The sequence below is a fragment of the Corythoichthys intestinalis genome, chromosome 11 (genome assembly GCF_030265065.1).
Source record: "Corythoichthys intestinalis isolate RoL2023-P3 chromosome 11, ASM3026506v1, whole genome shotgun sequence".
Lineage (NCBI taxonomy): Eukaryota > Metazoa > Chordata > Actinopteri > Syngnathiformes > Syngnathidae > Corythoichthys > Corythoichthys intestinalis.
Genome location: NC_080405.1, coordinates 20410519 through 20422868, shown reverse-complemented (window position 1 = coordinate 20422868; position 12350 = coordinate 20410519). Strand labels below are relative to the sequence as shown.

Genomic DNA, 12350 nt, shown 5'->3' with positions numbered 1-12350 from the left:
GGATAGTTCATGCGTCATTAGCTTGGCAAAATGCAATAGACATTTATTTTAATTTCTTTGAGTTGGCAGGAAAAAACGTGCAAGTTTTCTTAATGTTTAAATAGTCTACCTAGTTTTATGATCATTATAAATGCATGTACACAACGAAATAACGCTGGAAAGGTTTGTTGAATATATTTGTTTGTGGAATATTGTGCTCACTACGCGCCTCTCTGACAAGGAGAGGAACAGCAGCATATACAAAAATAAACTAAAATACTTTTAAATAACATTTTTTTTTAATGACTCACGTCAGAACACACAAAAGAACAGCCTGCCTTAAGGAGCACTAAAACAAAATAAATAATGACATTTAAGGAACACCACGAACTCCACGATGTCCTGCTTAGCACGAAGAGGTGCAGCTCTCGAAAGAAATGATAATAACAATGTTTGACTAATATCCTCTTTTAGGCCAGTGCAGTTTTTAAAATGCCTGGTCAGCGTTAAGGTGCCAGTCTATCTGCTCTCGTATGAGAGCAAAGCGCCACATTTGTTGCGTTCGGCAAGGCCGACACAGTTTTCTGTAGCATCTTCGACAATCAATTTAAATCCTTTCCACACACCACTCGTGGATTCTTGCCTTTTCAATCCCCCCGTCTTTAGTTTGCTTTTCACCTCTTGCTGCTCTATATCGAAATTCGAAAAGGAAATACAAGGATGCAGAGTTGCAGACTTGCGGAGAGAGCCAGAGCGTGAGGGGAAAATTAAAAGGAGGGCGGGGCCACGGCATTCATGTGTGCAAACAATGCACTGGCTCTGCTGCGGCTCATGTTTGGTATTACCAAAGTGCCTTCTCTCTGTTTTATCCAATTTATTTATTTTATAACAAGTATTCCTCAGTTTAACATCCATACATCGTTTTCGTATTATTATTATATTTTTAAAAAAGTTAGCGAGAGAAGAAGTCCGACACGACCCGACCCGAACGTAAATGATTGACATTTTGGATTTCGGGCCGGGTCGGGTTCGGGCTCAAGATCTAGGCTCTACGTTCGGGGCTGCTAAGCAGAACGAATGAATTGAGCATCCACTACCTTCAACAGGATGACTATTAGCCTTTAAAAATCCATAAATAAACTGTGTTGTTTTTAAAACTGAAGGATTCAAAGCGCTGTTCATGATATGAACATGAACCAGTCCAATAATTTACGAAAGGAACAAAACACCTAACAATTCAAGAAGACTGAGATCAGCAATCTGTTAAAAAAAAAAAAAAAAGAGAGAGAGAGAGAGATTAAGGTGTATCAAGCAAAGTTTCTGTCAAACTAGTGCAGCCTTTTAAGAGATCCCCAGTTAAAAATCCTGAGCAGATATTTGAGTCTCTGAAGTTCCAATAAGCTTTTGGTGTTGTATCCTCTCAAGGCTTGCTGTCATGCATAAAGCTGTATAAAGCCAACCAATCCTTGGAAAGGGAAAAATACATTGTTGCAGCCATGTTGCTCATTGCCATAAATACCAGGATGAATTAATGGATCATTATTTGGTTCAGTCATTACTCGATCAAAATAAGTTTTTGTGTTGGACTGACATTAGCTTTTCATTACTCAATTATTCCCCAAATTATCTTTGTGTGTGTGTTTAATTTTATTAGCTCTGATTTTAAACTGCCATCATACTACACTGCAAAAAGACTCCATTTAGTTAGGCCCCTACAGGTGTTCCTTGAGGAACACAAGGACAATTAGGCTGGCATAACATAGCAAAGTGAAAATGAAAACAAATTAGATGCAGGTACAAACTCAATATGCTGCTTCTGATTATACTCTTCTTGTGTTTTCCCATTAATCAGTCATGGCATTATCAATGCTATGGCGTTGCAATGTGAGTAATACGTATGTGCTTGCCTCAGCTTTGGCGTTTTTCCCATGCACTGCAAATCTTCACATTTCATTCAGCATAGCCATTGTTAAGAGAATTCTGTTCTGGGCAGCAGCAAATGAGACTCCCATGCTGAATCATGAGCAGTTGCATGTGTCTGGAGCATATTTACTCAAACCTAAGCTGTGTGCACAAGATCAGTGTCTCCGCTTGATAGAAGCATTATTTATTTTGAAGCTTGTCACGCTTTGTTATGTTGTCGTCATTGTGCTTTTTCAATCATGTATCATCTATTTGTGCAGACTTCATGACTAAAGAAGTATGAGTCATGGAAACATACTGATAATGTACCCAATTTTGTCAGTACCTTAGCGAAGCAGTGCTGCAATATATCCACAAAGCCTCAATCATAATAATAATGCCTTGAGTCAGGAGCCACAATGGTTTGAGTCTGGAAGACAGAAAAGTTTCATATCACAGCTAACAGCAGCCAGCAACCTGATAATATCATCTGTTAAGGATAAGAATGGACAAAGTTATGCAGCACCCCACTCAGATGATGAAACCTTTTCAAAACGCTACATGTGCCTTTTTCATATAAATTTCACTGCCTGTGGGTGAAGGTAATTCATATATCAATGGGCAGATGAAGGTTCTGAACAGATGAAATAAAATATATTGAAATTAAAAGCAATAGGTTATCGCATCATGAAAAATGTGATGACACCATAATGACATATCGGTCTCATTCTGTTTTGAATATCTCTAAATTCCACTCCAAATTAGGTCATATCTGGCATACACTCGCAAGGCACAATATTAGGGACACTTGTAGAGTCTTAAAATAACAATTAACACTGTTAAATTACTGTACATACTTACAGCTAATTTTGCATTTGTACCACTGTTTCTTGCATTTATTTTTACATTTAATTTGATCGCATCACCATAATACTGTAATTTGTCTCTATAAATTGACAAGAGGATATTTTCAAAAACAGAGGTAGTTGAAATATTTGCCTCCTCCGTGAGTCATCACCTTATCGTGGTGGAGGGGTTTGCGTGTCCCAATGATCCTAGGAGCTATGTTGTCTGGGGCTTTAAGCCCCTGGCAGGGTCACCCATGGCAAACAGGCCCTAGGTGAGGGGCCAGACAAAGCATGACTCACAAGACCCCTTATGATGAATAATATTAATGGACTCAGGTTTCCCTTGCCCGGACGCGGGCCAGGCCTGGAGGTGGGGCTCGAAAGCAAGCGTCTGGTGGCCGGGCCTGTCCCCATGGGGCCCGGCCGGGCACAGCCCGAAAAGGCAACAAGGGTTCCCCTTCCCATGGGCTCACCACCTGTGGGAGGGGCCAAAGGGGTCGGGTGCGCAGAGAGTTGGGCAGCAGCCAAAGGCGGGGGCCTTGGCGGTCCAACCCCCAGCTGCAGAAGCTAACTATTGGGACATGGAATATCACCTCTCTGGCAGGAAAGGAGCCTGAGCTGGTGTGTGAGGCAGAGAAGTTCCGACTAGATATAGTCGGACTCTCCTCCACACACAGCTTGGGTTCTGGCACCAATCCTCTCGAGAGGGGTTGGACTCTCTTCCACTCTGGAGTTGCCCACGGTGAGAGACGCCGAGCAGGTGTGGGCATACTTATTGCCCCCCGGCTTGGTGCCTGTACGTTGGGGTTTACCCCGGTAGACGAGAGGGTAGCTTCCCTCCGCCTTCGGGTGGGGGGACGGGTTCTGACTGTTGTTTGCGCTTATGCACCAAACAGCAGTTCAGAGTACCCACCCTTTTTGGAGTCCTTGGAGGGTGTGCTGGAAAGCGCCCCCTCTGGGGACTCCCTCGTTCTACTGGGGGACTTCAACGCTCACGTGGGCAATGACAGTGAGACCTGGAGGGGCGTGATTGGGAGGAACGGCCCCCCCGATCAGAACCCGAGTGGTGTTCTGTTATTGGACTTCTGTGCTCGTCACGGTTTGTCCATAACGAACACCATGTTCAAACATAGGGATGTCCATATGTGCACTTGGCACCAGGACACCCTAGGCCGCAGTTCAATGATCGACTTTGTAATCGTGTCATCGGACTTGCGGCCACATGTTTTGGACACTCGGGTGAAGAGAGGGGCGGAGCTGTCAACTGATCACCACCTGGTGGTGTGTTGGCTCCGATGGCGGGGGAAGTTGCTGGCCAGACCTGGCAGGCCCAAACGTATTGTGAGGGTCTGCTGGGAACGTCTGGCAGAATCCCCTGTCAGAAAGAGTTTCAACACCCACCTCCGGCAGAACTTCTCCCTTGTCCCGGGGGAGGTGGGGGACATTGAGTCCGAGTGGGCCATGTTCCGCACCTCCATTGTTGAGGCGGCCGATCGGAGCTGTGGCCGTAAGGTGGTTGGTGCCTGTCGTGGCGGCAATCCCCGAACCCGCTGGTGGACACCAGCGGTAAGGGATGCCGTCAAGCTGAAGAAGGAGGCCTATCGGGCCTTTTTGGCCTGTGGGACTCCGGAGGCAGCTGACAGGTACCGGTTGGCCAAGCGGACTGCGGCTTCGGCGGTCGCCGAGGCAAAAACTCGGACATGGGAGGAGTTCGGTGAGGCCATGGAAAACGACTTCCGGACGGCTTCGAGGAAATTCTGGTCCACCATCCGGCGTATGAGGAGAGGAAAGCAGTGCACTATTAACACTGTGTATAGTGAAGATGGTGTACTGCTGACCTCGACTCGGGACGTCGTGAGTCGGTGGAGAGAATACTTCGAAGCCCTCCTCAATCCCACCGACACGCCTTCCTTTGAGGAAGCAGAGTCTGGGGACTCTGAGGTGGGCTCTTCGATCTCTGGGGTTGAAGTCACTGAGGCGGTTGGTAAGCTCCTCGGTGGCAAGGCCCCGGGGGTGGATGAGATCCGCCCGGAGTTCCTAAAGGCTCTGGATGTTGTAGGGCTGTCATGGCTGACACGCCTCTACAACATCGCGTGGACATCGGGGACAGTGCCTCTGGATTGGCAGACCGGGGTGGTGGTCCCCCTTTTTAAAAAGGGGGACCGGAGGGTGTGTTCCAATTATAGAGGAATCACACTCCTCAGCCTCCCCGGTAAAGTCTATTCAGGGGTGCTGGAGAGGAGGGTCCGTCGGGAAGTCGAATCTCGGATTCAGGAGGAGCAGTGTGGTTTTCGTCCCGGCCGTGGAACAGTGGACCAGCTCTACACCCTCAGCAGGGTCCTCGAGGGTGCATGGGAGTTCGCCCAACCAGTCTACATGTGTTTTGTGGATTTGGAGAAGGCGTTCGACCGTGTGCCTAGGGGAATCCTGTGGAGGGTGCTCCGAGAGTACGGGGTACCGAGCCCCTTGGTAAGGGCTGTTCGGTCCCTGTACGACTGGTGTCAGAGTCTGGTCCGCATTGCCGGCAGTAAGTCGAATTCGTTCCCAGTGGGGATTGGACTCCGCCAAGGCTGCCCTTTGTCACCGATTCTGTTCATAATTTTTATGGACAGAATTTCTAGGCGCAGCCGAAGCGTTGAGGGTTTCCGGTTTGGTGGCCTCAGCATTGCATCTCTGCTTTTTGCAGATGATGTGGTGCTGTTGGCTTCATCAAGCCATGACCTCCAACTCTCACTGGGAAGGTTCGCAGCTGAGTGCGAAGCGGTTGGGATGAAGATCAGCACCTCCAAATCCGAGACCATGGTCCTCAGCCGGAAAAGGGTGGCATGCCCTCTCCGGGTCGGGGATGAGATCCTGCCCCAAGTGGAGGAGTTTAAGTATCTTGGGGTCTTGTTCACGAGTGAGGGTGGGAAGGAGCGGGAGATTGACAGGCGGATCGGTGCAGCGTCTTCAGTGATGCGGACTCTGCACCGGTCCGTTGTGGTGAAGAAGGAGCTGAGCCAAAAGGCGAAGCTCTCGATTTACCAGTCGAACTACGTTCCTACCCTCACCTATGGTCACGAGCTGTGGGTCGTGACCGAAAGAACAAGATCCCGGATACAAGCGGCTGAAATGAGTTTCCTCCGCAGGGTATCCGGGCTCTCCCTTAGAGATAGGGTGAGAAGCTCGGTCATCCGGGAGGGGCTTGGTGTCGAGCCGCTACTCCTCCACGTTGAGAGGAGCCAGTTGAGGTGGCTAGGGCATCTGGTTCGGATGCCTCCTGGACGCCTCCCTGGAGAGGTGTTCCGGGCATGTCCCACCGGCAGGAGGCCCGGGGTCGACCCAGGACACGCTGGAGACACTATGTCACTCGGCTGGCCTGGGAACGCCTTGGAATCCCACCGGAGGAGCTGGCTGAAGTGGCTGGGGAGAGGGAAGTCTGGACTTCCCTGCTAAAGCTGCTGCCCCCGCGACCTGACCCCGGACTAAGCGGAAGATAATGGATGGATGGATGGATGGATGGATGTTTTTCATTTTTAAGCTCTGCGGCTGATTTACATTTTACACTTCAATCAAGAGTTCAGATTATAATGAAATTTATTGAACTTCCCTGGTAAACCCTCTTCATCTACATCTTCATCCACAATATATTAATTGTTTCTTATACAGTACCGCATTTTATTTATTTTTTTGTAGTTATTTTTATCCCCTTGTTGATCTTCATGCTACTCTATTATGTAGATAACTATCAACTGTAAAGCACAGATTGCTAATGCAATACATGGTTTTCAGGTTTTCATCTCAACTCAAGTCAAGAGAGAAACTGTTGATTTTAACAAGAATTGACACAACAATGCCCTCGAGGTGCATATTTAAAAGCAGTCTTTAAAAAGTGCAAAAATAAGAAGAAACAAATCTTGTTCCTATACAAGTGTGTTTTTATCTGTCAAATTCTGTACAAAGCTGATAGCGCTTAATGAAACTGACAGAGTGCATTACCATAACAACAATTTTGCTGTAGATACAAACAATTAAAGGGGATGTTCAGAATTTTGGACATTAAGCTTAATTTTCGAGTTAGCTGAGGTTTAATTAGTTGGTGGACTTGGTTTTAACAAATTCCATTAACATAATTAGTTATTTGTTAGGTCCAGGTCTGCAGAGTGGGAAAGCTAGTGCGAGTCCATGGTGCTATCTAGCATGCCAATAAAAAACAACATGCACACATGAGAATCACCGATGACCCCTGCAGTGTTGGCTATGTTTTCAGGATAAAATTATTAAAACTTATCATGAACAGCATCATTTTTAATCCAGCAGCGCTGCAGGCTGTCTAGGCAAGCAGGGGGGAGTGATATCACATCGTTTTTTTCACAGCCAATTTTTTGGGGTAGGAACGAAAGGGACTCCCCATACCCTGAATCCGTCACCCTGACACACTGTTCTTTTTAGTCTTTGACCAAAATATGGCTTAGTTTGAACAACATACAGTACAGGCCAAAGGTTTGGACACACCACATTCAATGCATTACAAATGATGGTCCCAACACCATTGAAAAAGCAAGAAATGCCGCTTATTAACCCTGATAAGGCATACCTGTGAAGTGAAAATTGAAAGTGTGGGGGAAAAAAATAATTGGAGCAAATGATGGATGATACAATGTAAAAGTGTGTTTTCAGTTATTTCATTTTTATTTTTCTATTTTTGCCAAGTACATAATTCCATGTGTTCATTGATAGTTTTGATATCTTCAGTTAGAATTTACAATGTAAATAGTAAAGAAAATATAGAAAATGCACAAATGATGAGGTGTATCCAAACTTTTGGTCTGCACTGTACATATTTGTCTGACACGGAACAGGATGATGAGGAAATAGCACATTTCACCATGTTGCCGTCCTTCAGTCCAAACTCAGCAGATTGATGCTGCATTCGCGGAAGGTGGGAAGTCAGACTTTTCCCACTCGGATGGTACCAGTTGCGACCTCAAAGCGTTCCAAAGTAAACAGCAAAGTTGGCTGGTCACGACTTTTTTTTTTTTTTTTTTTTTTTTGGCCATCAAAAGAAATGTTGACCTCCAGCAAACCTGCCTTCTTGTAAGAGATCAAATAGTAGTGCAAAAAAGATGGCTGAGGTAAATACCACACTGTGCCTTTTTCAGTTACATCCTTGCTGAAAATCAATTTAAAAATATCTTTAACTGAATGAATTTATTAATAAATAGATACAGATAAAAATAGTCATACCTTAGTAATGTCAAAATGTGTTTGTCTTCTTCTAGTTTTTGTTGACGAAAACTCAAGACTAATTTTGTCTTGTTTTAGTCAACGTTTATTAAAAAATGTTTTCGTGTTCAAAATTAGAAAATTTTACTCCAAAAATAAATGAATAAAGGTTTCCAACTATTTTGAATGAACATTGACAGACGAGCACATATTGTAGTGTCTACAAAGACAACGGCAACTTCCCGATAATTCACACTCAACTACGGCTGCAGCTATCGATTATTTTAGTTGTCGATTAATCGATGTACTAGTTAGTTCGAGTAATCGGATAAGGAACATAAAAAAATTGAAATACCTGAGCTGAGCCTCAAACGTTATTAAAAAAACTGAGGATATATGTACAACAAAAGAATATTTAGCTAACTTACATAGCCAAAGGCCGCTATCTTAAATGCTATAAAACATTAACGTTTTTTTTTTTTTTTTTTTTTTTTTTTTTACAATGTTAACAAGTAGTTCAGACACATATTCCCACCAAAAAACGGCTAAATATACCCATAAACTACTTTACGAATGCATTAAAAAAAATATTAGCTCAAACAAAAACTTAGCTTTTGTTGGTCTTAACAAGGAGCACCTGGATTCTGTCATGTCAAATGAGGCAGACTAGAGGGCAGTGTATCCACCCAAATCAATAAAACTAAATGCAAACACTTTCAAAACAAACCATTAGAATGCCACTTTAATTAAACAAATACTCGAAGCAGAAAAATTTAATTCGAATATTTTTTTCTAAAGTTTAAGAGAATGTTTGCCATTAGCATTAGTCTGATGCTACCGCAAATGCTATGCTAATGCTACAAGTTTCATTTAGTGTGTGATGATCTCTCAGTACAGAATTTCAAAGGCTAAAGCAACATTGTATATTCTCTCTGGCCAAGATAAAAAAACAAATCTTGCCAGGTGTACAAGCCTGGAGAGAACACTGGTGAGGGGGGGCGCAGCACGTCACATGAGTGAAACAACCAGACACTGCTACGATGCAGGCTAACTACACATAAAATATCACACATTGTGAACATGTTAGGGAAACTGTCACATTTTTATCTCATTTTCGTCACATCAGACGAAAACTGCCATTCGTCTTGTTATGTATTAGTTTCCTAAAACATATTTTTAGCTTGTTATCGTCTTGTCATCATCACGTAAATTACTGTTCGTTGACGAAACATTTTCGTTATCGTCATCGTTGACTAAAACAACACAGTGGGGTACTTTTTTTTTTTTTTAATTCTTACTTCGTGACGAGGATTTCCTAGTTTGATTGGCGTTCCAACTATATTTTTGCCTGGTCAGAGGGTGGAAACTCTGACTTCCCGTCTTCCCCGAATGCAGCATGAGCATGAGTGGCCGAAGCGCTCCTCTCTATTGTGGTGGCATTACCACATTATAGTCCTGCACAATGAAATAAATTAGAGCAATTTGATGTGACATTGTTTTGGCCGCTTTGGTATTTTGAACAATGATCTGCATTTTGAATTCATTTGACTATGATAGATCTGTTAAGCACTAGCCTTGTAACTAACAAATAACCAAAAAAAAAACTGCCTGGAATTTGTTGAAACTAACTCCACTGACTAATTAAACCCCCGCTAACTTGAAAATTAAGCCTAAAAAACCTGAATTTCCCCTTTAAAGTCTTTGTCCACCACCTCTGTAACCAGTGGAATCACATTAAATAATACGATAGTTTGGAATTCAAGTTTCATCTTAACGATGATTTCAGCGGACACAATGACTTATTAGTTCCTTTAAATCTACTGAGAAATGTCTTGATCTTCATTTCCCTGGTGGCCAAAATTGAAAATATAATCACATCTATCTTTTGTACTTTAGAAATCCTCTCGGGGAGCCAACCGTTATAGTTTGTAATGGTTTTACATTTGCTCGTTTCACATTCGTCTGTACTCCTCGTTCCTCTTCGAGCAATTTAATTTTAAATGTCTCCAGTGGGACTTGTATCTGGTGTTTTCTTTTTTCCCTTAAGTGTTTATATAACTACTTAGAGCTGCAAGGTCACATGAGTTCAAGAAGATGTCAAGATGTAACAATTAACAGTTTTTCAAAAGTGATCTTTAAAACTGTTAATTTTCTGGTTACTTTCACACATGCCAATTAAGGCCCTCAGACACTGGATGAGGGGACAAGCTTGACTTGCTCTGTTGGTCTATGACTCTGTCTATTCTTCTGGTCTCAAGAGTTGTGTCCTACAGAATATTATCGTTAGAACAAAAACTGTTTCCCAGCAGGCTCACGTTACTGACGTGACTTCACTCCTAAAATCCTCTTGTTACCAACAGCTGTAAAGCAACCCTGCTTCTATTCTCATTCTCTTTCATGAGTTATAATCTCTGGGTTGCCTTTAGTTCTGTTTGTGCCTCTCTCTGTCCTGCTGAATGGCTTGTGCATATGGGGAGGATCCTGAATTAATTAAAAGGGAAATAAAATACTTTGAAGTTGGATACTTCCCTCTGGGCGTTCTGACACATTTTTTGTTGTGGTGCCGTAATGGCCCAATGATTTAAAAACTGGACTTTTTCATCTTTTCCACACCGAGGCAGTGCAGGATTGAAAAGCCCCATTATAAAGTTTCCTGTGTCTTTTTGCTACCACTTAGTGTGTTTCAAGCTTGAACTTGACTGTCATCTTTTGATGGAACAGCTTTTAATGTGGTTGCAGAGAAATATGAAGGCGATTTCATCTGCGTCTCAAAATAGAGGGTGTAATTGGACTGGTTTGGCTAAAAATTACTAATCTGTCATGGTTGAATGCGAAGATGCTATTAAGGTACGTTTTATTTTATACAAAAGACACCATCGGACATGTAAAACCCAATGTGATTCAAAGCAAGAGTTATATTAAAAAAACAATGTTCACCTTTTGCAGAGTTTATTGATTTCATGTCTGTCTGTTCTCAGTTATTCTTTTTTCATTCCAGCATCTGATTGAGCTAGATGGGTGGGGTCATGCTAGGCATTAGGAGCTCGCTGAATATAAGGACTCCTGTCTCAGCTGTGTCTGACGATTGCCTTGCTTACCGCTGAGTGCATCATTCTTCATCTTCGTGCTCCTCGACCTTCTTACGTATTGTAGTTGTGACCGCTCTGATTTTTTTGTGCCCTATTTTCTGTTGGCTGGTTGGCTCCCTTAGTTGTACTTTGTTATACTCACGTTTTGTGGTGCACTCCCTTGTTTGTACTTTGTTTCATTAAAAGCAAGCATACCAACTATTCCTTGCATCCAAATCTGTGATTGGGATCCACATCAACGACTTGCCGTTCAATACACTTTAAACGATCGATAAAATTAGGTATTCACTCAACAAATTGTTCGCTATTACGGTTGTAAGGGTAAAATAACTTGGTACAATTCTAGACAGGTAAGAATGTTTATATACCTGTGCAAGAAATAAAAGATTAGAATTGATGATGGTAGTCCTTTGGAATACATCTGTCTTTTTCAACTGTTCCGTATTTGAAAATTTCACTATAAACTTAAATTATTTAGAAGTTGAATAATACACTGAAAGATTGTGTACTATTAATGCCAAGTGGCGCTTCAGCAACTAATATGACGGGTATACGTTTATCTTTTTTTTTTTTTTTTAAAGAGATGTGGGCAGAAACAAGAGACTTAGGATCCCTTCAACAGTATGATGTCATGTGGGAGGATTGGGCGAGGTGGTGATCTAACCCGAAACGATGTGCTGTCAGCTGCTGCAGTTGTAACTGTTAGCAAGATGGACAGAATAAGGACTGAAACTATATAATGCAGAGTGAATGAGGAGACAGATGGTCATGTTAAAGCGAGTGGTGGTACTGCAGAAAAGATAGACAATGACAAAGAGGGAGATAACAGTGTGGGCGGAGGGGTTTTGGAGATTGAGCCACAGAAGCCTTGAATCAAAACTGAATAGTGATCATACCAAGAGGCCTATCTCGGCACGTCCATCTCAATCTCATCAGCCGTCGTCATCATTGTTCCAGTCCCACTGCATGCATTCTCAATGCTAAACGGGTAATAAATTATATCACAGCTTTCTAATACACCTTTCAACTCCCCTCTGTCGTTCTCTTTTATATGTCTCAAGCAACTAAAATACAATTAACTTCTTGGTCACCCTGTGGAAAGTGTGGATTAACTTTCCCACTGCTTCTCCATTTTAGCTATACTGGATTTGTCTTGTTTCATAACATAGACACCACCAAATATTCATCCACACCCTTATTTAGAACGACTTGTGAAGTGTACACTTAAATACATATTTGATGTTATGCTATTTGCAGGTTCATTTTCCCACCTTGGGTTTAAGCATACCAATGATTTACTGCTTTTAATTCTTATAAAGAAAAATGG

General features: G+C 42.8%; 1 protein-coding gene across 4 annotated transcripts in view; it reads left to right on the top strand.

Moving 5' to 3' along the window:
• Positions 1-12350, top strand: part of mid2 (midline 2) — a 240067-nt gene that overhangs the window by 162344 nt on the left and 65373 nt on the right. The window lies entirely within an intron of this gene.